The sequence below is a fragment of the Oncorhynchus mykiss genome, chromosome 1 (genome assembly GCF_057628025.1).
Source record: "Oncorhynchus mykiss isolate SJ-2025 chromosome 1, ASM5762802v1, whole genome shotgun sequence".
Taxonomy (NCBI): Eukaryota; Metazoa; Chordata; class Actinopteri; order Salmoniformes; family Salmonidae; genus Oncorhynchus; species Oncorhynchus mykiss.
In genome coordinates, this window is record NC_143022.1 from 13,960,919 (window position 1) to 13,987,442 (window position 26,524).

The 26,524-nt window shown below is 43.2% G+C and overlaps 1 protein-coding gene across 3 annotated transcripts in view; it reads right to left on the reverse strand.

Annotated features, from left to right (window-relative positions):
• The window catches only part of LOC110536036 (uncharacterized), a 141,207-nt gene that overhangs the window by 85,663 nt on the left and 29,020 nt on the right, over positions 1-26,524 (reverse strand). The window lies entirely within an intron of this gene.

A 26,524-nucleotide genomic window follows, 5' to 3' on the forward strand; every position in this document is an offset into this window, starting at 1 on the left:
AGATGATGACAGCCGTAATGATGCCAAAAGATTGACTTGTGTAAATCCATGCTGAACTGTGTAACACAATAACACTTCATAGTGTGGATGTCATACATCCTGAATGGCTCGGTTTGGGATTTTTGGGTTCAATTCCACCCATATGTCAAATGTATGGCACACATGACAAAGTCGCTTTGGATAAAAGACTATGGTAATGGAATGTGTTGTATGGGATGGCTAAACACAAGCTAACAATTAGCAAATGATTTGCACTGACGATTGTTCCAAATGCTCGTGCATTTACATCATTATTATTTGATGGGGGGGAGTACATTTGATTTACACATACTACACAAGGACTTTGTATTCATATTCTGAGAGATATTTTGCTGCACCACTAGCATAAACAAGCTATATTTAACAGGAATATATATCTTTTTTGCTTTTAGTTGGTCTAACAAAGTGATTCCATAAAAAAATATGAAAAAATGAATAGAAATCTGAAATGCGCCACATGAAAGTGAGCGAAGGGGGGTTGTATATGGGGAAATATTTGCAGAAGGAAAGACGATACCCCCGATACTCATTCGTGTGTAGGCGGCCACATGTCCTTGCTCCAACCTCCCTAACTCAATTTCTCAAATTCAATTTGCTCATAATGATGTTATTGACAATGTTATCCCCATGACATATTATTGATAAAGGCAGCCAAACACTTCCTGATATAAGAGAATAAAAGGAAGAAGGGATGGAGAAGAAGGGCAAGGGGAAGGAGGGGGGGTAGAGACAGAGGAAGAGAAGACAGAAAGACATAAGAATTAAGACAGCAGTAAAGCAACGAGCAAGGAGAGAGATAAAAACAAGATGTGTTTATGAGAGAGAGAGAGAGAGAGAGAGAGAGAGAGAGAGAGAGAGAGAGAGAGAGAGGGAGAGAAAGGTAGATAGACAGAGAGAGAGGAAGTGAAGAAGAGCAAGAATTATAAAAAAGAGGTGAGCTCCCAATGGTGCATTCGGCTGCACATATCACCCTCTGAAGAGCCTTGCGGTCCACGGCGGGGGCATTGTATACCAGGCTGTGATGCGTCCCAACAGTATGCTCTCAATGGTGCTCCTGTAAACCACTGTGGGGGCCCTCGGGGAAAGGCCGTGCCTTCTTCACCATGGTGTCCGTGTGGTTTGACCATTTCAAATTCCCTGAGGTGTATATGCCAAGGAATTTGAAGTTATTGACCATCTCCACGGTGGCCCCATTGATGAGGATGGGGCGTGTCCAGCCTGGTTACTCCTGAAGTCCACAATCAGCTCCTTTGTTTTGCTGACATTAAGGGAGAGGTTGTTTACCTGGCACCACACCATCCGAGTGTCTACATCTTCCCTGTAGGCCGTCTCGTCGTTGTTGGTGATCAGGTCTACTACTGTCGTGTTGTCAGCGAACTTGATGATGGCGTTGGAACTGTGTGAGGCCATACAGTCGTGGGTATACAGGGAATACAGGAGGGGACTGAGAACTCACCCTTGTGGGACCCCCGTGTTGAGAATAATTGTCAAGTAGGTAATGTTCCCTAACTTCACCACCAGGGGGTCGGCCAGTCAGGAAGTCCAGGACCCAGTTGCATAGGGAGGAGTTCAGACCCAGGGCTGTGAACTTTGTAATGAGCTTATAGGGAGGGCACTATGGTATTGAAGGCTGAGCTGTAGTCAATGAACAGCATCATCACATATGCATTCCTTTTGTCCAGTTGGATAAGGCCGTGTGCAGTGCAATGGCGATTGCGTCGTTCGTGGATCTGTCAGCAGTAGGCGAACTGGAGAGGTTTGACTGTGTTGGTGATGTGGTCTTTGACTAAACCTCTCAAAGAACTTCATGATGACAGAAGAAAGTGCTACTGGTCGGCAGTCATTCAGTTCAGTTCATTTTCCCCTTTCTTGGGCACTGGGATGACAGTGGACATGTTGAAGCAGGTGGGTATTAGCGGGCTGAGCTGAGACTGAAAACGTCTGAGAACATAACAACCGGCTGGTCTGCACATGCTCTTGCGAGGGTTAACACGTTTGAATGACTTACATCCGTCCTCAGCGGAGACAGTCAGTATGTAGCCCACGTTGAGGTGGATATTCACAGAAAGAGAAAAGACACAAAGGAAACGTTTGATGATGAAATTGGCCCCCAACTCCCAAATGTTCACTGTATCTGCTGAAGTCAGGTAATGAATAGAGCGAGAGAGAGAGAGAGAGAGAGAGAGAGAGAGAGAGGCTAAGGGAGAGATGGAGAAAGTCAGGTAATGAATAGAGCGAGAGAGAGAGAGAGAATGAGAGAGAGAGAGAGAGGCTAAGGGAGAGATGGAGAAAGTCAGGTAATGAATAGAGCGAGAGAGAGAGAGAGAGGGGGGGGCTAAGAGAGATGGAGAAAGTCAGGTAAACACTGCAGTGTCACTGAGGACCTTTGGGAGTCATGCTGGTTTCATTCAGAGCCATAAACAGAAGGAAATAACTATTTCAGCTCTGCTCTGTTTTCAAGGAATACAAATGGTTCTGTTTAATAAGTCCTGGATCGTTAGCCTATGTCTTATTTTTTATTTTGGCTGGGCATTTCCACAGTTTCCACATCATATCCAACTGTGTTTGTAAAAACTTCAAGGCCTGTTGATCGATGGCCAAGTATTTCTTGCCTCATCTCTGTAATACGAGTAATTCAATCAGGATGGCCAGTCATGACATGAGTCAGGACAGAATCAACAAGAATTAGGATTAATGTATACTATGGCCTTGCCTGTATATAACCTTTCACTTTTTACAGTCACACACAGGCGCACACATACAGTACAGGCCTTCAGAAAGTATCAACCCAAAACCCTGGCCCTTTTCCACGTTTTGTTGTGCTACAGCCTGAATTTGAAATTGATCAAATTGAGATGTTTTGTTACTGGCCTACACACAATACCCCATAATGTCTAAGTGGAATTATATTTGTAGAATCTTTTTCAAATTAATATAAACATTTTAAGCTTCAATGTTTTGAGTCAATAAGTATTCAACACCTTTGTTATGACAAGTCTAAATAAATTCAGTAGGAAAATGTGCTTAACAATTCCCTTAAATAGTTGCATTTACTCTGTGTGCAATAATAGTGTTTAACGTGATTTTTGAATGACTACCTCATCTCTGTTCCCCACACACAATTATCTGTAAGGTCCTTAAGTCGAGCAGTGAATTTCAAACACAGATTCAACCACAAAGACCAGGGACATTTTCCAATGCCTCTCAAAGAAGAGCACCTATTGATAGATGGGTCAAAATAAAAACGCAGACATTGACTATCCCTTTGAGCATGGGGAAGTTGTTAATTGCACTTTGGATGATGTATCAATACACCCAGTCACTACAAAAATACAGGCATCCTTCCTAACTCAGATGCCAGAGAGGAAGGAAACAGCTCAGGGATTTCACCATGAGGCTAATTGTGACTTTAAAAAAGTGACAGAGTTTAATGGCTGTAATAGGAGAACACTGGGGATGGATCAACAACAGTGTAGTTACTCCATAATACTAACCTAAATGACAGATTGAAAAGAAGGAATCCTGTACAGAATACAAATATTCCAAAACATGCATCCTGTTTGCAACAAGGCACTAAAGTAATGCTGTCCTGAATACAAAGTGTTATATTTGGGGCAAATCCAATACAACGCATTACTGAGTACCACTCTCCATATTTGCAAGCATAGTGTTGGCTGCATCATGTTATGGGTATGCTTGGAATTGTTAAAGGAAAAAAATATATTTTGGTATTTGTTTCAGTAGTCCCAAAATGTTTTGCTTGTCAACAATCAAGTTTTCAAGATATGTAACTTAAAAAAAAAATCTGAGATCATCCCCGTATGATGCATTTTGCATCATATGATCCTAAGTCACCTATATTAGCATGACATTTTCTTCAAACATCAAAAGAAGAAGAAAATTGACTTACTTTAAAATGGAGATAGTCTCTATGGCGTTGCCCATGCTGTCCCACACGCCATAATGGCAGAGGTACAATGTTGTAATCTCTATACAACCCTATGAGAGATACTTATCTCTACGAAGGAGAGGATGAGATGAGGAATATGGTTCTGGATCAGGAAATAGTGATGTACAAGTATGAAAGAGATGTTGTAGTAGGCAGTGGTGGAAAAGGACTCAATTGTCATACTTTAATAAAAGTGTTGATACCTTATTAATATAAAGTTACTCAAGTAAAAGTGAAAGTCACCCAGTAAAATACTACTTGAGTAAAAGTCTAAAAGTATTTGGTTCTAAATATACTTAAGTATCAAAAGTAAATGTATCCCTGAGCTGACAAGGTAAAAAATCTGTTGCTCTGCCCCTGAACAAGGAAGTTAACCCACTGTTCCTAGGCCGTCATTGAAAGTAAGAATTTGTTCTTAACTGACTTGCCTAGTTAAATAAAGGTAAAATTTAAAAAATACTTATGTATCAAAAGTAGAAGTATAAATCATTTCAAAGCAGACGGCACCATTTTCTTGTTTATTATGGATAGCCAGGGGTATATGGATAGCCAGGGGTATATGGATAGCCAGGGGTATATGGATAGCCAGGGGTATATGGATAGCCAGGGGTATATGGATAGCCAGGGGTATATGGATAGCCAGGGGTATATGGATAGCCAGGGGTATATGGATAGCCAGGGGTATATGGATAGCCAGGGGTATATGGATAGCCATGGGTATATGGATAGCCAGGTAGCCAGGGGTATATGGATAGCCAGGGGTATATGGACCACCAGGGGTATATGGATAGCCAGGTAGCCAGGGGTATATGGATAGCCAGGGGTATATGGATAGCCAGGGGTATATGGATAGCCAGGGGTATATGGATAACCAGGGGTATATGGGTAGCCAGGGGTATATGGATAACCAGGGGTATATGGATAACCAGGGGTATATGGATAGCCAGGTAGCCAGGGGTATATGGAAAGCCAGGGGTATACTCCAACACTCAGACATCATTTATAAGTGATGCATTTGTGTTTAGTGAGTCCTCCAGATCAGCGGCAGTAAGGATTACCAGGGATGTTCTCTTGATAAGTGTGTAAATTGGACCATTTTCCTGTCCTGTTAAGCATTCAAAATGTAACGAGTACTTTTGGGTGGCAGGAAAATGTATGGAGTAAAAAGTACATTATTTACTTTCGGAATGTAGTGAAGTAAAAGTAAAAGTTGGAAAAAATATAAATAGTAAAGTAAAGTACAGATACCCCAAATAACTACTTAAGTAGTACTTTAAAATATTTTTACTTAAGTACTTTACACCACTGGTAGTAGCAGGAGTGTGACACTGGTCATTAGGGGAAGGAGAAGACACACTGTTTATGCTAGTTTAGAGCTAGGAGCTAGGAGCTGACCAGGGTATGTCATCGTACTGGTTATGCTAGTTTAGAGCTAGGAGCTGACTAGGGTATGTCATCGTACTGGTTATGCTAGTTTAGAGCTAGGAGCTGACCAGGGTATGTCATCGTACTGGTTATGCTAGTTTAGAGCTAGGAGCTAGGAGCTGATCAGGGTATGTCATCGTACTGGTTATGCTAGTTTAGAGCTAGGAGCTGACTAGGGTATGTCATCGTACTGGTTATGCTAGTTTAGAGCTAGGAGCTGACCAGGGTATGTCATCGTACTGGTTATGCTAGTTTAGAGCTAGGAGCTAGGAGCTGATCAGGGTATGTCATCGTACTGGTTATGCTAGTTTAGAGCTAGGAGCTGACAAGGGTATGTCATCGTACTGGTTATGCTAGTTTAGAGCTAGGAGCTGACCAGGGTATGTCATCGCACTGGTTATGCTAGTTTAGAGCTAGGAGCTGACCAGGGTATGTCATCGTACTGGTTATGCTAGTTTAGAGCTAGGGGCTAGGAGCTGACCAGGGTATGTCATCGTACTGGTTATGCTAGTTTAGAGCTAGGAGCTGACCAGGGTATGTCATCGTACTGGTTATGCTAGTTTAGAGCTAGGAGCTAGGAGCTGACCAGGGTATGTCATCGTACTGGTTATGCTAGTTTAGAGCTAGGAGCTGACCAGGGTATGTCATCGTACTGGTTATGCTAGTTTAGAGCTAGGAGCTGACCAGGGTATGTCATCGTACTGGTTATGCTAGTTTAGAGCTAGGAGCTGACCAGGGTATGTCATCGTACTGGTTATGCTAGTTTAGAGCTAGGAGCTAGGAGCTGACCAGGGCATGTCATCGTACTGGTTATGCTTGTTTAGAGCTAGGAGCTGACCAGGGTATGTCATCGTACTGGTTATGCTAGTTCAGAGCTAGGAGCTGACCAGGGTATGTCATCGTACTGGTTATGCTAGTTTAGAGCTAGGAGCTAACCAGGGTATGTCATCGTACTGGTTATGCTAGTTTAGAGCTAGGAGCTGACCAGGGTATGTCATCGTACTGGTTATGATAGTTTAGAGCTAGGAGCTAGGAGCTGACCAGGGCATGTCATCGTACTGGTTATGCTAGTTTAGAGCTAGGAGCTGACCAGGGTATGTCATCGTACTGGTTATGCTAGTTTAGAGCTAGGAGCTGATCAGGGTATGTCATCGTACTGGTTATGCTAGTTTAGAGCTAGGAGCTGACCAGGGTATGTCATCGTACTGGTTATGCTAGTTTAGAGCTAGGAGCTGACCAGGGTATGTCATCGTACTGGTTATGCTAGATTAGAGCTAGGAGCTAGGAGCTGACCAGGGTATGTCATCGTACTGGTTATGCTAGTTTAGAGCTAGGAGCTGACCAGGGTATGTCATCGTACTGGTTATGCTAGTTTAGAGCTAGGAGCTGACCAGGGTATGTCATCGTACTGGTTATGCTAGTTTAGAACTAGGAGCTAGGAGCTGAACAGGGTATGTCATCGTACTGGTTATGCTAGTTTAGAGCTAGAAGCTAAGAGCTGACCAGGGTATGTCATCGTACTGGTTATGCTAGTTTAGAGCTAGGAGCTGACCAGGGTATGTCATCATACTGGTTATGCTAGTTTAGAGCTAGGAGCTAGGAGCTGACCAGGGTATGTCATCGTGCTGGTTATGCTAGTTTAGAGCTAGGAGCTGACCAGGGTATGTCATCGTACTGGTTATGCTAGTTTAGAGCTAGGAGCTGACCAGGGTATGTCATCGTGCTGGTTATGCTAGTTTAGAGCTAGGAGCTGACCAGGGTATGTCATCGTACTGGTTATGCTAGTTTAGAGCTAGGAGCTAGGAGCTGACCAGGGCATGTCATCGTACTGGTTATGCAAGTTTAGAGCTTGGAGCTGACCAGGGTATGTCATCGTACTGGTTATGCTAGTTTAGAGCTAGGAGCTGACCAGGGTATGTCATCGTACTGGTTATGCTAGTTTAGAGCTAGGAGCTGACCAGGGTATGTCATCGTACTGGTTATGCTAGTTTAGAGCTAGGAGCTGACCAGGGTATGTCATCGTACTGGTTATGCTAGTTTAGAGCTAGGAGCTGACCAGGGCATGTCATCGTACTGGTTATGCTTGTTTAGAGCTAGGAGCTGACCAGGGTATGTCATCGTACTGGTTATGCTAGTTTAGAGCTAAGAGCTGACAAGGGTATGTCATCGTACTGGTTATGCTAGTTTAGAGCTAGGAGCTAACCAGGGTATGTCATCGTACTGGTTATGCTAGTTTAGAGCTAGGAGCTGACCAGGGTATGTCATCGTACTGGTTATGCTAGTTTAGAGCTAGGAGCTAGGAGCTGACCAGGGCATGTCATCGTACTGGTTATGCTAGTTTAGGGCTAGGAGCTGACCAGGGTATGTCATCGTACTGGTTATGCTAGTTCAGAGCTAGGAGCTGACCAGGGTATGTCATCGTACTGGTTATGCTAGTTTAGAGCTAGGAGCTGACCAGGGTATGTGATCGTACTGGTTATGCTAGATTAGAGCTAGGAGCTAGGAGCTGACCAGGGTATGTCATCGTACTGGTTATGCTAGTTTAGAACTAGGAGCTAGGAGCTGACCAGGGTATGTCATCGTACTGGTTATGCTAGTTTAGAGCTAGAAGCTAAGAGCTGACCAGGGTATGTCATCGTACTGGTTATGCTAGTTTAGAGCTAGGAGCTGACCAGGGTATGTCATCGTACTGGTTATGCTAGTTTAGAGCTAGGAGCTAGGAGCTGACCAGGGTATGTCATCGTGCTGGTTATGCTAGTTTAGAGCTAGGAGCTGACCAGGGTATGTCATCGTACTGGTTATGCTAGTTTAGATCTAGGAGCTAGGAGCTGACCAGGGCATGTCATCGTACTGGTTATGCTAGTTTAGAGCTAGGAGCTGACCAGGGTATGTCATCGTACTGGTTATGCTAGTTTAGAGCTAGGAGCTAGGAGCTGACCAGGGTATGTCATCGTACTGGTTATGCTAGTTTAGAGCTAGGAGCTGACCAGGGTATGTCATCGTACTGGTTATGCTAGTTTAGAGCTAGGAGCTAGGAGCTGATCAGGGTATGTCATCGTACTGGTTATGCTAGTTTAGAGCTAGGAGCTGACCAGGGTATGTCATCGTACTGGTTATGCTAGTTTAGAGCTAGGAGCTGACCAGGGTATGTCATCGCACTGGTTATGCTAGTTTAGAGCTAGGAGCTGACCAGGGTATGTCATCGTACTGGTTATGCTAGTTTAGAGCTAGGGGCTAGGAGCTGACCAGGGTATGTCATCGTACTGGTTATGCTAGTTTAGAGCTAGGAGCTGACAAGGGTATGTCATCGTACTGGTTATGCTAGTTTAGAGCTAGGAGCTAGGAGCTGACCAGGGTATGTCATCGTACTGGTTATGCTAGTTTAGAGCTAGGAGCTGACCAGGGTATGTCATCGTACTGGTTATGCTAGTTTAGAGCTAGGAGCTGACCAGGGTATGTCATCGTACTGGTTATGCTAGTTTAGAGCTAGGAGCTGACCAGGGTATGTCATCGTACTGGTTATGCTAGTTTAGAGCTAGGAGCTAGGAGCTGACCAGGGTATGTCATCGTACTGGTTATGCTAGTTTAGAGCTAGGAGCTAGGAGCTGACTAGGGTATGTCATCGTACTGGTTATGCTAGTTTAGAGCTAGGAGCTGACCAGGGTATGTCATCGTACTGGTTATGCTAGTTTAGAGCTAGGAGCTAGGAGCTGACCAGGGTATGTCATCGTACTGGTTATGCTAGTTTAGAGCTAGGAGCTAGGAGCTGACTAGGGTATGTCATCGTACTGGTTATGCTAGTAGAGAGCTAGGAGCTGACCAGGGTATGTCATCGTACTGGTTATGCTAGTTTAGAGCTAGGAGCTAGGAGCTGACCAGGGTATGTCATCGTACTGGTTATGCTAGTTTAGAGCTAGGAGCTGACCAGGGTATGTCATCGTACTGGTTATGCTAGTTTAGAGCTAGGAGCTAGGGGCTGACCAGGGTATGTCATCGTACTGGTTATGCTAGTTTAGAGCTAGGAGCTGACCAGGGTATGTCATCGTACTGGTTATGCTAGTTTAGAGCTAGGAGCTGACCAGGGTATGTCATCGTACTGGTTATGCTAGTTTAGAGCTAGGAGCTGACAAGGGTATGTCATCGTACTGGTTATGCTAGTTTAGAGCTAGGAGCTGACCAGGGTATGTCATCGTACTGGTTATGCTAGTTTAGAGCTAGGAGCTAGGGGCTGACCAGGGTATGTCATCGTACTGGTTATGCTAGTTTAGAGCTAGGAGCTGACCAGGGTATGTCATCGTACTGGTTATGCTAGTTTAGAGCTAGGAGCTAGGAGCTGACCAGGGTATGTCATCGTACTGGTTATGCTAGTTTAGAGCTAGGAGCTGACCAGGGTATGCCATCGTACTGGTTATGCTAGTTTAGAGCTAGGAGCTGACCAGGGTATGTCATCGTAGTGGTTATGCTAGTTTAGAGCTAGGAGCTAGGAGCTGATCAGGGTATGTCAGAACAGGCCTAAACTACACCAGGTCACATGTTCTAAAGGCCTGAACTACACCATATAAGCAGTCTGTCCAGAACAGTCACTCTCTTTACAATAAAACCAATGTCACTTCCTCTGTACTGAAGACCTATAGAAGTCCTATATTCCATAAAACATACAGACTGAACGCTCGGCTGATTTAAAGCTTTGCTACAACAACTGAATCAGTCATGCTCAGGCTAGGGGAAAATGGGCTTCTCAACATATAGTGGCTTGGAATGAAACCAACTGTAAATTCAGTTAATATTGAATATGCCATGGTAATTCAGCATTGTTAGTATCTCATTGTGTGTGTTAGGGCTGGCTTGCTCAGGAGCTGTAAACCAGGGAAAGCACCTGGGACCGGGGTGAAAAGGAAGACACACAGAGCCGGTGACAGAGATAGTGAGAGATGGCGGGAGAGGGAGAGAGATGTCCAATGATACGCTGACACAGTGATGGGAACATGCAGGGGTCAGGTCAGGTCCTGTGAGAGTGGTCACAGGTGGTGTCTAAGGAACCATTTTGTAGGCCTCTGTAGGCGGGGCAATCTTTTTTAATTCTCTCCAAAGTATGAGTTGAAATGAACTCCATGATGTCAGTTGCATATTTATTTTTTAGTTGAATAGTTTGTGTAAAAGTGGCAAGGTGTTTCATCGTTTTATTTTAGGACTGAAACAGGGGGAAAAAAAACTTTTTTTGAAGGAATACTTTCAAATGTACTGTTGTTAAATGCATTACAGATACAGTACAGTATCTTATATTTCCGTCTTATCAGTTACTGTAAAGTACCGTTTCCAACGTAAAAACAATCAGTTGCAAAACAGATTGCACTTCTAGAGTAATATCTAACCACAGCCCCGGTACAGAAAAGGAGGCGGGTCGTTCACTGCTCTGATAACGATATGCTGCGCACTTGCAAGCTTTCAGTGCCAAATAGAGGTGACAATCTCAGGGCCTGAGATCAGGGAGAGACTTGTTACAGGCTGCTGCCACAATCACCAGGGGCAACCATGCTGCTCTATCTAGAGCATGTACTTATGTGTTGTTGGCCCATTCTCACAAACAACCACTGATGTCAGCATCCACAACCAGAGACAGATATGAGACGCATCTCAGAAGAAGACAGAGATGAGGCAAAGCCCAGAAGAAGACAGAGATGAGACAAAGCCCAGAAGAAGACAGAGATGGGACAAAGCCCAGAAGAAGACAGATATGAGGCAAAGCCCAGAAGAAGACAGATATGAGACACATCCCAGAAGAAGACAGAGATGAGACAAAGCCCAGAAGAAGACAGAGATGAGACAAAGCCCAGAAGAAGACAGAGATGAGACAAAGCCCAGAAGGAGACAGAGATGAGACAAAGCCCAGAAGAAGACAGAGATGAGGCAAAGCCCAGAAGAAGACAGATATGAGGCAAAGCCCAGAAGAAGACAGATATGAGACACATCCCAGAAGAAGACAGAGATGAGACAAAGCCCAGAAGAAGACAGAGATGAGACAAAGCCCAGAAGAAGACAGAGATGAGACAAAGCCCAGAAGGAGACAGAGATGAGACAAAGCCCAGAAGAAGACAGAGATGAGACAAAGCCCAGAAGAAGACAGATATGAGACAAAGCCCAGAAGAAGACAGAGATGAGACAAAGCCCAGAAGAAGACAGAGATGAGACAAAGCCCAGAAGAAGACAGAGATGAGACAAAGCCCAGAAGAAGACAGAGATGAGACAAAGCCCAGAAGAAGACAGAGATGAGACAAAGCCCAGAAGAAGACAGATATGAGACAAAGCCCAGAAGATGTCCTCTATTGTTATCCCCCCTTCTTCTTTTTCTTCTTCTTCTTCTTACACCCCTCACAGAAAAAAACACTTTTGGAACAGGACCACAGGAAAATACCCTGTTTGATATCATGGGTATGAATCTATTGATCCATACACTCACCGTTATCTGCAAGTGGTACGCTCCTCTTGTTGAGCATCATAGCAGGTTGATTAGAAATGGAGGAGCTCACTAATCCATGCGGGGGGAGATAGAGACATATTCTTCTCATCTAATCTCACTGTTACACATGAATGAACAGATAAATTATAGATGCAGACAAGGAGTAATTATAAAGGGATATATGTGGTTACTGGATAACTTTAATTGAGGGACATATGTGATTATTTTTTGGCTTGTGGCAAGGAGATAAAAGAGTTTCCAATAACCCCCCATTGATTCACAGTGTTTTTATGTCATCCATTTGTCATGCTTCCTCCGCTTCAAAACCCCCTCAAGAACACAAAGCAAACCCATAAAAAAAATGAAATGCATCGAAACCACAAATGGAAAACCCTTACTAACTATTTCCATGGATGAATTCATTCAGGTCTGTAACCAGGGTTAAAGAGACAAGACAAATACAACAAATACAATTAACCAAAATAAATCTCATTCTCTTCTCTTTTGACTCATTGGTGTTTATATGGTTTAGAAGAAGGAACATCTTTCTTTACATATGCATGTATTTCCATATGAGTGATATAGATGGCACCATATTAAATCAGCGTTGTACTTTGGCTTACTCCTTGACTACATGAATGACTAATAAATGATTAATAAACAGAACATTCCACGTCTCCAACCCTAAAGCACATAACCCCACACAAACAGCATGACTATTTGCATGTCTGTGTTGTATTCCATATTGCATTCCACACTAACCAGAATTACCTGAGATTCATCATCAAAATGACATACAGTGCCTTGCGAAAGTATTCGGCCCCCTTGAACTTTGCGACCTTTTGCCACATTTCAGGCTTCAAACATAAAGATATAAAACTGTATTTTTTTGTGAAGAATCAACAACAAGTGGGACACAATCATGAAGTGGAACGACACTTATTGGATATTTCAAACTTTTTAAACAAATCAAAAACTGAAAAATTGGGCGTGCAAAATTATTCAGCCCCCTTAAGTTAATACTTAGTAGCGCCACCTTTTGCTGCGATTACAGCTGTAAGTCACTTGGGGTATGTCTCTATCAGTTTTGCACATCGAGAGACTGACATTTTTTCCCATTCCTCCTTGAAAAACAGCTCGAGCTCAGTGAGGTTGGATGGAGAGCATTTGTGAACAGCAGTTTTCAGTTCTTTCCACAGATTCTCGATTGGATTCAGGTCTGGACTTTGACTTGGCCATTCTAACACCTGGATATGTTTATTTTTGAACCATTCCATTGTAGATTTTGCTTTATGTTTTGGATCATTGTCCTGTTGGAAGACAAATCTCCGTCCCAGTCTCAGGTCTTTTGCAGACTCCATCAGGTTTTCTTCCAGAATGGTCCTGTATTTGGCTCCATCCATCTTCCCATCAATTTTAACCATCCTCCCTGTCCCTGCTGAAGAAAAGCAGGCCCAAACCATGATGCTGCCACCACCATGTTTGACAGTGGGGATGGTGTGTTCAGGGTGATGAGCTGTGTTGCTTTTACGCCAAACATAACGTTTTGCATTGTTGCCAAAAGGTTAAATGTTGGTTTCATCTGACCAGAGCACCTTCTTCCACATGTTTGGTGTGTCTCCCAGGTGGCTTGTGGCAAACTTTAAACGACACTTTTTATGGATATCTTTAAGAAATGGCTTTCTTCTTGTCACTCTTCCATAAAGGCCAGATTTGTGCAATATACGACTGATTGTTGTCCTATGGACAGAGTCTCCCACCTCAGCTGTAGATCTCTGCAGTTCATCTAGAGTGATCATGGGCCTCTTGGCTGCATCTCTGATCAGTCTTCTCCTTGTATGAGCTGAAAGTTTAGAGGGACGGCCAGGTCTTGGTAGATTTGCAGTGGTCTGATACTCCTTCCATTTCAATATTATCGCTTGCACAGTGCTCCTTGGGATGTTTAAAGCTTGGGAAATCTTTTTGTATCCAAATCCGGCTTTAAACTTCTTCACAACAGTATCTCGGACCTGCCTGGTGTGTTCCTTGTTCTTCATGATGCTCTCTGCGCTTTTAACGGACCTCTGAGACTATCACAGTGCAGGTGCATTTATACGGAGACTTGATTACACACAGGTGGATTGTATTTATCATCATTAGTCATTTAGGTCAACATTGGATCATTCAGAGATCCTCACTGAACTTCTGGAGAGAGTTTGCTGCACTGAAAGTAAAAGGGCTGAATAATTTTGCACACCCAATTTTTAAGTTTTTGATTTGTTAAAAAAGTTTGAAATATCCAATAAATGTCGTTCCACTTCATTATTGTGTCCCACTTGTTGTTGATTCTTCACAAAAAAATACAGTTTTATATCTTTATGTTTGAAGCCTGAAATGTGGCAAAAGGTCGCAAAGTTCAAGGGGGCCGAATACTTTCGCAAGGCACTGTATTACATCACATGTTGTCATTCTAACTTGACTAATTCCACAAATACTGGATACATTTCATTTATCCAGAACTCTGATTCTCTTTTCTGTCTTTCTCTCTATGGTCTCTCTGTCTCTCTGGTCTCTCTTTCTCTGGTCTCTCTCTCTCTGGTCTAGCTATCTGCTCTCTCTCTGGTCTCTCTCTCTAGTCTCTCTCGCTGATCTCTCTCTCTCTCTGGTCTTTCTCTCTCTCTGGTCTCTCCTTGGTCTCTCTTTCTGGGTCTCTCTCTGGTCTCTCTCTCTGGTCTCTCTCTCTTGTCTCTCTCTCTTGTCTCTCTCTGATCTCGCTATCTGGTCTCTCTTTCTGGTTTCTCTCTGGTCTCTCTCTCTGATCTCGCTCTCTCTCTGGGTTTTCTCTCTGGTCTCTCTCGCTCTGGTCTCGTTCTCTCTGGTCTCTCACTCTGGTCTCTCTCTCTCTGGTCTATCTCTGGTTTCTGTCTCTCTGTTTTTTTTCTCTGGTGTCTCTCTCTCTCTGGTCTCTCTCTCTGGTCTCTCTCTCTCTTTGGTCTCTCTCTCTGGTCTCTCTTGCTGGTCTCTCTCTCTCCCTGGTCTCTCTCTCTGGTCTCTTTCTCTCTGGTCTCTCTCTGGTCTCTCTCTCTCTCTCTGGTCTCTTTCTCTCTGGTCTCTCTCACTGGTCTCTCTCTCTCTGGTCTCTCTCTCTCTCTGGTCTCTTTCTCTCTGGTCTCTCTCTGGTCTCTCTCTCTCTGGTCTCTCTCTCTCTGGTCTCTCTCTCTGGTCTCACTTTTTCTGGTCTCTTTCTCTCTCTCTCTCTCTCTCTCTCTCTTGTCTCTCTGTCTCTGTCTCGCTCTTGCAGTAACCAGGTTTCCATCCAACCATTTCATGTGGATGAATTACCTGAAGCATAAAAAAAGCCAAGACAGGCCTGATCGAAACACATGTGGGGATCTTTTTGTATCTGTAAAATTAATTATGCGAGAAATGGCGGTTGTTGCCTTTATGCGCAAATATTGATATAATAACATCATATAGAATTAAACGTTTATAGGCGGATGAAATAAGTTATGATGAACTTCACATATTGTTTAAGTGAACGGTGATCAAACACATTTCCAATAGGCTAAATATCGAGGGTAGCCTATTATTTGAAAGCTGCTGAGATGATGATCGGTGATTGGCTGCCAATTATCAAATAAAATGGTCTTATCCATATCTCATCATATTACCCCCTGCCCACTTTATCAGCAGACTGTTGTCTAGAGCGCATGCGCAAAAACCAGATTGGGCAAGTTTGTTATTTATTGCAACAGCTTTTGTAACAAAACCATCAGTAGAGTTGAACATGCGATGGAAACCCATTTACCTTTTTATTTGGTACAAGGGAAAGCAAAAGTGCTTTTTATGTGCACTATGTCAACACAAACAGTCTTTTATCTGTAGCAAGTCCGTTTGATGGAAACACACCTCTCATGATAATCTGTCACCAATTGGATGGAAACCTAGCTACTGACTCTCTCTCTCTCTCTCTCTCTCTCTCTCTCTCTCTCTCTCTCTCTCTCTCACTTCTCTCTCTCTCTCTTTTCTCTCTCTCTCTTTTCTCTCCCTCTCTTTTCTCTCTCTCACTTCTCTCTCTCTCTCTCTTGTCTCTCTCTCTTCAGTCTCTCTTTTCTCTCTCTCTCTCTCTCTCTCTTGTCTCTCTCTCTTCTCTCCCTCTCTTTTCTCTCTCTCTCTCTCTCTCTCTTTTCTCTCTCTCTTCTCTCTCTTCAGTCTCTCTTTTCTCTCTCTCTCTCTCTCTCTCTCTCTCTGTTTTCTCTCTCTCTCTCTCTCTCGTTCTCTTTCTGTTTCCTCTTCCCTTTCTTTCTTTTTTACTTTCTCTCTCATCTCTCCCTATGGACAGTAGTACTGCTGCATCTGATCAACAGATGTCCTGGTACGGTTCATGATTAAGTGTAATTGGTGGTAATCTCAGGCGATATTTTTTATTTCGGTGACACTTCATTTTCTATAATTCTCGCCTCTGCCTTAAGTCACCTAAGCGCAGTGTTAAGTGCTGGAGTGAGACTGTGCTTGTGCCAGCGTTTAATGTGTTCAAGTCTTGCGAGATGCAGTGGAATGAAAAACAGATGTGCAGATGGTTTGGGGGGAATGGAGGAGGAGAGGAGGAGAGTGCTCAGAGGTGTACTGTACTGGGAGAGGGAGCACGGCTTGTTTGGAGGGAACAGATGATATATGTGTGTCCCAAATGGCACCCTATTTCCTAGTTCCCATAGGACTCTGGTCAAAAGTAGTGCACTATACAGGAAATAGGGTGCCATTTGGCACGCAGATCACGTCAGGGCCCCAACTCTGAAACATCTGAACTCAAGGTACAACAAGCTGCCAAAACCACAAGACAGATACATCTGGAAATCCAGCATGACACTTCAACCAGGAGACATTTTGGGCTCTATAAATCATAAGATCAGCGGGTAAATGGTTAATAATGTTCATTCTTCCTCTCATCTCTTCTTTCTTTTCTCCATATATAACAAACGACTGGGAGGGAGGATGTTCTGGGTTATAGTGGCTGTTGTCTACTGCAGATTGTTGTGTATTACAGTTCAAAGATGTCTTCTCCTGGTTTAAATCTCATAACTCATCTATATTTGTGTCTGCTGCATAGGCTCGAACGTATCTGTTTGCTTAGTAATGGATGTACGATTGAAAAACCTGGGGGCACAAGTAAATGAAAGAATAACAAAGTAGAAAGGACATCTCCTTTAAACAGGTGCTTGACGGAGAGAGGGAAGAGGGGGAACAAGAACATTTTTATTAAATTAGGAGGACAGAAATCTCTGTTTTCTTAGCAGGATTAGTAGTACCAGCAGACAAGATAATTTTCATGAGGATCAAATCAGTTTGTTATAGCAGATTTAAGCTGTGTTCCGAAAGGTATACCATGTTAATTCCTTATTACTCATGAACTACTTTGCTCATGAACTACTTTGCTCATGAACTACTTTGCCATAAATTCAACTCTGAGTGTGGCAAAGAAAAACACATTTCTTAAATATTTCAGCCATTTTCAGGAGCCAGAGAAAGTAGTAGAAAAATGGAAACAATTTTCTCCAAACTCTTGTAATGACTAGTCATCTTGAAAGGTCCATTGCATTTCACCCTGAAAACGCTGGATGCCTTTTTACACTGAAATAAAAGGCTTCCCTAACAGAGTTCTCCTTAGCAGTCTGCGGCCATTAGAAGTGACTTCTACAAGAGTCCCCGGCCAGATTGATATTACAGTGGTCAGAAGAATGAAAATGGTCCTCAGCATTTTAGAGGAAACAGACAGATGTTGCGTGGAGCAGACTTCCTCACAACAACGGTCCCTCTAAACAGAACAGGGCTGACCGCAGTCTAACAAACAGCTGACAGTAAACGCACCACGCCCCCAAACTCCAGCCTGCAGCCTTCAGCCGAATGACTGCCTCCCTATCCCCTACACAAGGAGTTCACCGCATGGCCGGACAAGTCAAGGGAACACTGTAAATCAAAGCCCACACACTGGAGAACACATTACAAGGCAATATAAAGGCTGTGGTTTCATACACACAAAGGGACGTACACAAACACACTGATCCCCCCCCCCTCCCACCCCCACAAATGTCATATCCATCAATGCCAGGGTAAACCGGGTGGTCCATCCTGATTAGACTCACCACCAATGACAGGGCTCTCCGCTACCCGCCCACAGCCAATCGCTGTTCTCTGTCTCTGTTGTAATTACTACTTTACACTTGTGCCTGTCACCACCTAGTGGTCACACCATGTCACTGGTGGTGCCCAGTCGTCTCCCCCACACAGGGTGTCTATGTGACCAGTGTGACAACGACACACTAGTGTGTAGGTGTGTGTTCAGCATGTGGCACGGTACACGTGGGAGACCTAACAGACTGAAAGACAACTTCATCAACACAGTAGTGCACTACCTTTTGACCAGAACCCTATGGGCTATGGCCCCTGGTCAAACCTAGTGCACAACTACCCATTTGGATAACCTAAACTATCCCAGTGAGTAACCTGAATATCACACACACCGTTAGCTAGTAACTGGAATCATTTGAAAGGTATGCAAGACACCTTTACAGGTTGGTGGCAACTTAATTGGGGAGGATGGTCTCGTGGTAATTGGCTGGAGTGGAATTAGTGGAATGGTATCAAATACATCAAACACATGGTTTCCATGGTTTTATTATTTTATTTATTTAACTAGGCAAGTCAGTTAAGAACACATTCTTATTTACAATGACTGCCTAGGAAGACTGGGTTAACTTCCTTGTTCAGGGGCAGAATGACATATTTTTACCTTGTCAGCTTGGGGATTCGATTTAGCAACCTTTCGGTTACTGGCCCAACTCTCTAACCATTAGGCTACCTGCTGCCCCAATGTTGTTGTTGCCATTCCATTTGCTCCATTTCAGCCATTATTATGAGTCATCCTCCTTTTCCACAGCAGCCTCCTGTGCTCCATCGTACATCTGTCCGTCAAGTCGTCTGTTGACCAATCCAGCTCCTGGTAGTAAGGTTCTTCCTGAGCCTCTGTGCCCAGACCACTAACTTTAAGAAGCCATGTGTCCTCTTGCCTAGACAAGGGAGAAAATTAAGCCAAATATCCCAAATCCAGGTTCATCCACCCAACTATTCACAAACTGAATGACTTCAGACTTCGCAGTGAATCCATTCAGTACATCTTTACAGGATGTAAACCAGATCAATCCTAGTCTCAGTAGCTAAGCTAAGTCAACCCAGGTCATGTCTCTACTCAAAACCAGGACTCCATCTGTCTGCTGCCAGCACGGTGTGTCTGACTGGTGTCCTGACTCTCAAGTCCTGAGGGGATGTGATGTGTGTGTGATGTGTGTGTGTGTGTGTGTGTATGTGTGTGTATGTGTGTGTGTGTACTTATCCGACCTTATCAGGACCCCAATGTCCTAACAATTCACCCAAATATCCTGACAAGGTAGAAGAAAATACTAATCATTGAAAAGTCAGGACTTTTTTTTAAGGTTAAGCTTTCAGTTTAGGGTTTTCGGGTTAAAGTTAGGGTTATGGGGTTAGGGTTAAGGTTACGGGTTAGGGTTAAGGTTATGGTGTTGGGGTTAAGGTTAAAGTTAGGGTTATGGGGTTAGGGTTAAGGTTATGGTGTTGGGGTTAAGGTTAAAGTTAGGGTTATGGGGTTAGGGTTAAGGTTATGGTGTTGGGGTTAAGGTTAAAGTTAGGGTTATGGGGTTAGGGTTAAGGTTATGGTGTTGGGGTTAAGGTTAAAGTTAGGGTTAGGGTTATGGGGTTAGGGTTATGGGGTTAGGGTTAAGGTTAAGGTTAGGTTTAAAGTTATGGGGTTAGGGTTATGGGATTGGGGTTAAGGTTAAAGTTAGGGTTAGGGTTAAGGTTACGGTTAAGGTTAGGTTTAGGGTTATGGGGTTAGGGTTAAGGTTAAAGTTAGGTTTAGGGTTATGGGGTTAGGGTTAAAGTTAGGTTTAGGGTTATGGGGTTAGGGTTATGGGGTTAGGGTTAAAGTTAGGTTTAGGGTTATGGGGTTAGGGTTATGGGATTAGGGTTAAGGTTAAAGTTAGGGTTAGGGTTATGGGGTTAAGGTTATGGGGTTAGGGTTAAGGTTATGGGGTTAGGGTTATGGGGTTAGGGTTATGGCGTTAGGGTTATGGCGTTAGGGTTATGGGGTTAGGGTTATGGGGTTAGGGTTATGGCGTTAGGGTTATGGGGTTAGGGTTATGGCGTTAGGGTTATGGGGTTAGGGTTATGGGGTTAGGGTTAAGGTTAAAGTTAGGGTTAGGGTTATGGGGTTAAGGTTATGGGGTTAGGGTTAAGGTTATGGGGTTAGGGTTATGGGGTTAGGGTTATGGGGTTAGGGTTATGGCGTTAGGGTTATGGCGTTAGGGTTATGGGGTTAGGGTTATGGGGTTTAGGGTTATGGGGTTAGGGTTATGGGGTTAGGGTTATGGCGTTAGGGTTATGGGGTTAGGGTTATGGGGTTTAGGGTTATGGGGTTAGGGTTATGGCGTTAGGGTTATGGGGTTAGGGTTATGGGGTTTAGGGTTATGGGGTTAAGGGTTATGGGGTTAAGGGTTATGGGGTTAAGGTTACGGTTAGAGGTTTGGGAAAATAGGACTTTTAATGTTCAACATTTTTACCCTCCAGAAAAGTTCTGAAAATAAAGCTGTGTGTGTGTGTTTGTGTGTGTGCTGGCCTGGTGACAGATGCCTTTACAAGGCAGGTGAGTGAAACAGAGCCAAGACCAAGCTAGGCCAGAATGGTGTAAACTCGGACCAAACCTGGGTTCAAATAACATTTGACATCTTTAAACAATTTTTATCGTTTGCTCTAGCATGCCTAGATCTTCCAAATGGGCGAAGTTGGCAGTTTTGCGACTATTCTATTGGTTCAATTGTGCCAGGCAAGATCAATCAAGCCCAACTTAAGTATTTGATAATATTTTGAATAGTAATTGAACCCAGATTTGGTCAGGACGAGGCTTAAAACCAAAGGTCTGTCTGTTAGGGAAGGCAGCAGCAGTAAATAGTGACGGAGTGATGTAGTGATGGAGGAGTGTGTCAGGACTGATGACTGTAAACAGCATCACCACACCCAGCTCTTTCATACAAGCACTATTACCATTGAACTTATTACTAGAATTTAATTTGAGTCATAACCTTTCCACTTGATTCCATGTGGTCAAACATCCTGGATTTTACTGTGAAAAGATGGTTTGAAATGTGTAGAGAAATTAAATAGTGTGTGTGTGTAGGTACAGTATGTCTATCTTTATGTGTGTGTGTGTGTGTGTGGGGGGGGGGGGGGGGGGGGGGGGGGGTGGTATTGGGGCTGCAGCCGACTTAGAAAATAAAAAAGAACCAGGTCACAGAGAGCCAGGTCATTGGATTTGTCCTAGCTGACGTTTACAGCCTTTTTCCCCTGCTCTTTTCTGTGCTCACCCTTTACGATGGAGCCGCGGCTCATCGTGAGAAGTTATATAACTGATTCGCTGGCATTCTCAGCATTGAAATACAACGGACGCACAAGCACACGAGTCTCCCATTTAAACGTACACGATTCTTATATATCACTTGGAGTTTTTGACAATAATATTTGGGAGAAACGTCTGGCCTCGGCCCCAGTATGTGTTCCACTGAAGCTGAGTCATGGGGGGGTGCGGGAGGGAGGAGTTTTGTTGTTGTTCTTTTTCTGTTTATTTAACTCTTGCCCTTAAAAAGTCAGTGTACATGTTGACTAATACGGATGAAAAGCCTAATCAGCCTTTTTGAGCTTGTATCGACAGTGATCTAACACGTGTGTGTTTTAAATAGAAATGAAGTTAAGCAGCGCTGAGCCTCTGACAGCCAAGCCAGGTGCTGAGCAGTTAGCTCCGAACTCGGCGGCAGCAGCCAAATGAAAATGCTTTGCACAATTTATCTGCACCATTTTCCCTTATTAGCAAAACAAAGAGATTTAAAAAAAGTATTTTATTGTCCCCGCACAGTTGGTTTTCATTTAGTATTTTGGCTAATGATTAGATTAAGAGTATGTGGGCCATTCTCGTTGTTACACAGCTCATATGTACTCTATCTGGGACTAGATAAATCTGACAGAACATTTCTCTGTTATTTAAGCTGACCAGAACATGGAATGTTACCTTCGTAAATGACATAGCATCACTAAGAACAAACAGAAACGTACCCTTTTAAAAAAACATCAACCCTGACGATATTTATCAATAACAACAACTACAACACCCACAATCCACCACGGCATTTACGACACTGGCATTGAATGTCAAACCAGGCGACCAGACCAGACCTAGCCTCCTGTAAGGTCACCCCCACTGTGACTACACACCTTTAATCACATTACAGAGCTGTGCCTCATGTAAACTCAAGGCAGACGGCGTGTCTGACTGCCTGACTGGCCTGCCACAGATGGGAAGAAAGATAGGGTCTGGAAGTTAATCACCACCACCTCCTTCCCCTGTCCGCATGCCTGCTGCACTCTCTCTGACCTGGGACTCGCTACACCGGGGCTTGGCCGCTAATCTTTTACAAATGCTGGGAATCTCCTCTGCTGGGCCCTCTCCGAGATGGCTTAGTCAAAACAGTCGTGAACGCTCACCGCTCCTGAACCGGCCTCTGCCTTGCTACTAGAGACAGGGCTTAATTCAAACAGCGGTTAACTAACAAATACCTGCTGCTTGCTCCTCAGCATTACGCAGCCTGGCTTGTTGGTAACGATACATTGACTTTGACAGCAGTTTGTTGTTCCGTGGGATAACATATAGGCCTACAGTGTTACAGTGTGTTTAGAGATGGTTGGAGTTGCTGCCTGAGACTTAAGCGTAAATCATAGTACACAGATGCTGAGACGTGATAGTTTGGCGTCCCATTGTGACATACAGTGCCTTTAGAAAGAATTCATACCCCTTGACCAGAGGACTGGGTAATGCTGGGTTCCACATTTTGTTGTATTACGGGCTGATTTTTAAATTGATTCAATTGATGTTCTACTAAGCATACACATGGAATTGTTTTACGATGGTCATACAATGGATCATTAAGCTATTTGATTTGGAATTTTAGGACCCCTGTATGTATAAAAAATGTATTTACAGTACCAGTCAAAAATTTGGACACACGTACTCATTCCAGGGTTTTTCTTTATTTTTACTATTTTCTACATTGTAGAATAATAGTGGAGACATCAAAACTATGAAATAACACACGGAAAGTGTTTAACAAATTAAAATATATTTTAGATTTGAGATATTACAAAGTGCCACTGTTTTCCTTGATGACAGCTTTGCACACTCTTGGCATTCTCTCAACCAGCTTCATGAGGTAGTCACCTGGAATGCATTTCAATTAACAGGTGTGCTTTGTCAAAAGTTCATTTGTGGAATTTATTTCCTCCTTAATGCGTTTGAGCCTATAAGTTGTGTTGTAACAAGTTAGGGGTGGTAGACAGAAGATAGTCCTATTTGATAAAAGACCAAGTCCATATTATGGCAAGAATAGCTCAAATATGCAAAGAGAAATGACATTCCATCATTACTTTAATTTAATTTGGAAAATGTCAAGAACTTTGAACTTTTCTTCAAGTGAAGACACAAAAACCATCAAGCGCTATGATGAGACTGACTCTCATGAGGACCGCCACAGGAAAGGAAGACGCAGAGTTACCTCTGTTGCAAAGTTACCAGCCTCAGGAATTGCAGCCCAAATAAATGCTTCACAGAGTTTAAGTAACAGACACATCTCAAGAGTGAATCAGGTCTTCATGGTCGAATTTCTGCAAAGAAACCACTACTAAACGACCAATAATAAGAAGAGACTTGCTTGGGCCAAGAAACATGAGCAATGGACATTAGACCGGTGGTAATCTGTCCTTTGGTGTGATGAGTCCAAATGTGAGATTTATGGTTCCAACCGTCGTGGCTTTGTAAGACGCAGAGTAGGTGAACGGATGATCTTCACATGTGTAGTTCCCACCGTGAAGCATGGAGGGGGAGGTGTGATGGTGCGGGGGTACTTTGCTGGTGACACTGTCCGTGATTTATTTAGAATTCAAGGCACACTTGACCAGCATGGCTACTACAGCATTCTGCAGTGATATGCCATCCCATCTGGTTTGCGCTTAGTGGGACTATCATTTGTTTTTCAACAGGACAATGACCCAACACGCCTCCAGGCTGTGTAAGGGCTATTTGACCAAGAAGGAGAGTGATGGTGTGCTGCATCAGATGACCTGGCCTCCACAATCACCTGACCTCAACCCAATTCAGATGGTTTGGAATGAGTTGGACCGCAGAGTGAAGGAAAAGCAACCAACAAGTGCTCCTCCTTCAAGACTGTTGGAAAAGCATTCCAAGTGAAGATGGTTGATAGAATGCCAAGAGTGTGCAAAGCTGTCATCAAGGCAAAGGGTGGTTGCTTTGAAGAATCTCAAATATAAAATATATTTTGATTTGTTTAACACTTTTTTGGTTACCACATGATTCCATATGTGTTATTTCATAGATTTGATGTCTTCACTATTATTTTACAATGTAGAAAATATTAAAATAAAGAAAAACCCTTGAATGAGTAGGTGTGTCCAAACTTTTGACTGGTACGTATATATTTGATCAAATATTGAATTTGGCCTTTACTACTATAGCCCATAGAAACGCATTGAATAGTACATTCATACAGTAAATGGCAAAAAAGACCATCAAAAAATAAATCATAAGGAATAAGGTTTTGCTGTGTCTGTCCTATATCCAGTCTGAGGTCCTGAGTTCTCTGGAGTAGGTTTTTATCAAGGATTTATTTTTCATTTTTAATACATTTGCAAACATTTCTAAAAACCTGTTTTCGCTTCACGATTATGGGTTATTGTGTGTAGATTGATGAGGGGGAAAATTCATTAAATCCATTTTAGAATAAGCCTGTAATGTGGAAAAAGTCAAGGGGTTGGAATACTTTCCGAATGCTCTGTATATGAAAGCTCAGGAAATATTTTTGTTTTTTGGACACATATTTAACCCCTTTTTTTTGTTGGCACAAAACTATTCAGTTTCCATTCAGTTATATGGGTTACATTCAGACGAGTCACGTGACAGTTGTGGGGGTCGTAGAGCAAAACGGAGAGTCTCCCTTTTCCATAGTGAATTTATCAATGTCTGTTGCTCTGCCACTTTCCACTGCAGATGCAGAAGGCCGACATAGGCGGATGCGGAAGGCCGACGTAGGCGGATGCGGAAGGCCGACGTAGGCGGATGCGGAAGGCCGACGTAGGCGGATGCGGAAGGCCGACGTTGGCGGATGCGGAAGGCCGACGTAGGCAGATGCGGAAGGCCGACGTAGGCAGATACGGAAGGCCGACGTAGGCAGATGCGGTGGATTGAGAAGCAGCTCATGCAAAAAAACTGATTTCTCTACTTTAAACTGACAGATTTTGATGAGGATTTTTTTATTATGTTAATTAGATTGACTCACCAGTTCATCAATAGACTCTTAGGGTTAACAAGATTTTTGAAACACTACCTCATCTCTGTACCTCACACATACAATTATCTGTAAGGTCCCTCAGTCGAGCAATGAATTTCAAACACAGATTCAACCTTAAAAACCAGAGAGGTTTTTCCAATGCCTCGCAAAGAAGGGCACCTATTGGTAGATGGGTAAATATATATATATACACCTTTGAGCATGGTGAAGTGATTAATTACACTTTTGATGGTGTATCAATACACCCAGTCACTGCAAAGATAAAGGCATCCTTCCTAAGTTAAGATTTTAACTTGAGGCCAATCAATGGTGACTTTAAAACAGTTACAGAGTTGAATGGCTGTGATAGGAGAAAACTGAGATCAAGAAGATTGTCATTACTCCACAATTAACCTATTGGCAGAGTGAAAAGAAGGAAGCCTGTATAGAATACAAATATTACAAAACATGCATGTGGCAAAGCAATTCACTTTTTGTCCTGAATACAAAGTGTTATGTTTGGGGCAAATCCAATACAACACACTCTCCATATATTTTTTTCAAGCATAGTGGTGGCTGCATCATTAAGGACTGGGAAGTTCTTCAGGATAAGAAAGGAATGGAATGTAGCTAAGCACAGGCAAAATACTAGAGGAAACCCTGGTTCAGTCTGGTTTCCACCAGACACTGGGAGATGGACAATAACCTAAAACCTAGCAGGACAATAACCTAAAACCTAGCAGGACAATAACCCAAAACCTAGCAGGACAATAACCTAAAACCTAGCAGGACAATAACCCAAAACCTAGCAGGACAATAACCTAAAACCTAGCAGGACAATAACCTAAAACCTAGCAGGACAATAACCCAAAACCTAGCAGGACAATAACCTAAAACCTAGCAGGACAATAACCCAAAACCTAGCAGGACAATAACCTAAAACCTAGCAGGACAATAACCTAAAACCTAGCAGGACAATAACCTAAAACCTAGCAGGACAATAACCCAAAACCTAGCAGGACAATAACCCAAAACCTAGCAGGACAATAACCTAAAACCTAGCAGGACAATAACCTAAAACCTAGCAGGACAATAACCTAAAACCTAGCAGGACAATAACCTAAAACCTAGCAGGACAATAACCCAAAACCTAGCAGGACAATAACCTAAAACCTAGCAGGACAATAACCCAAAACCTAGCAGGACAATAACCCAAAACCT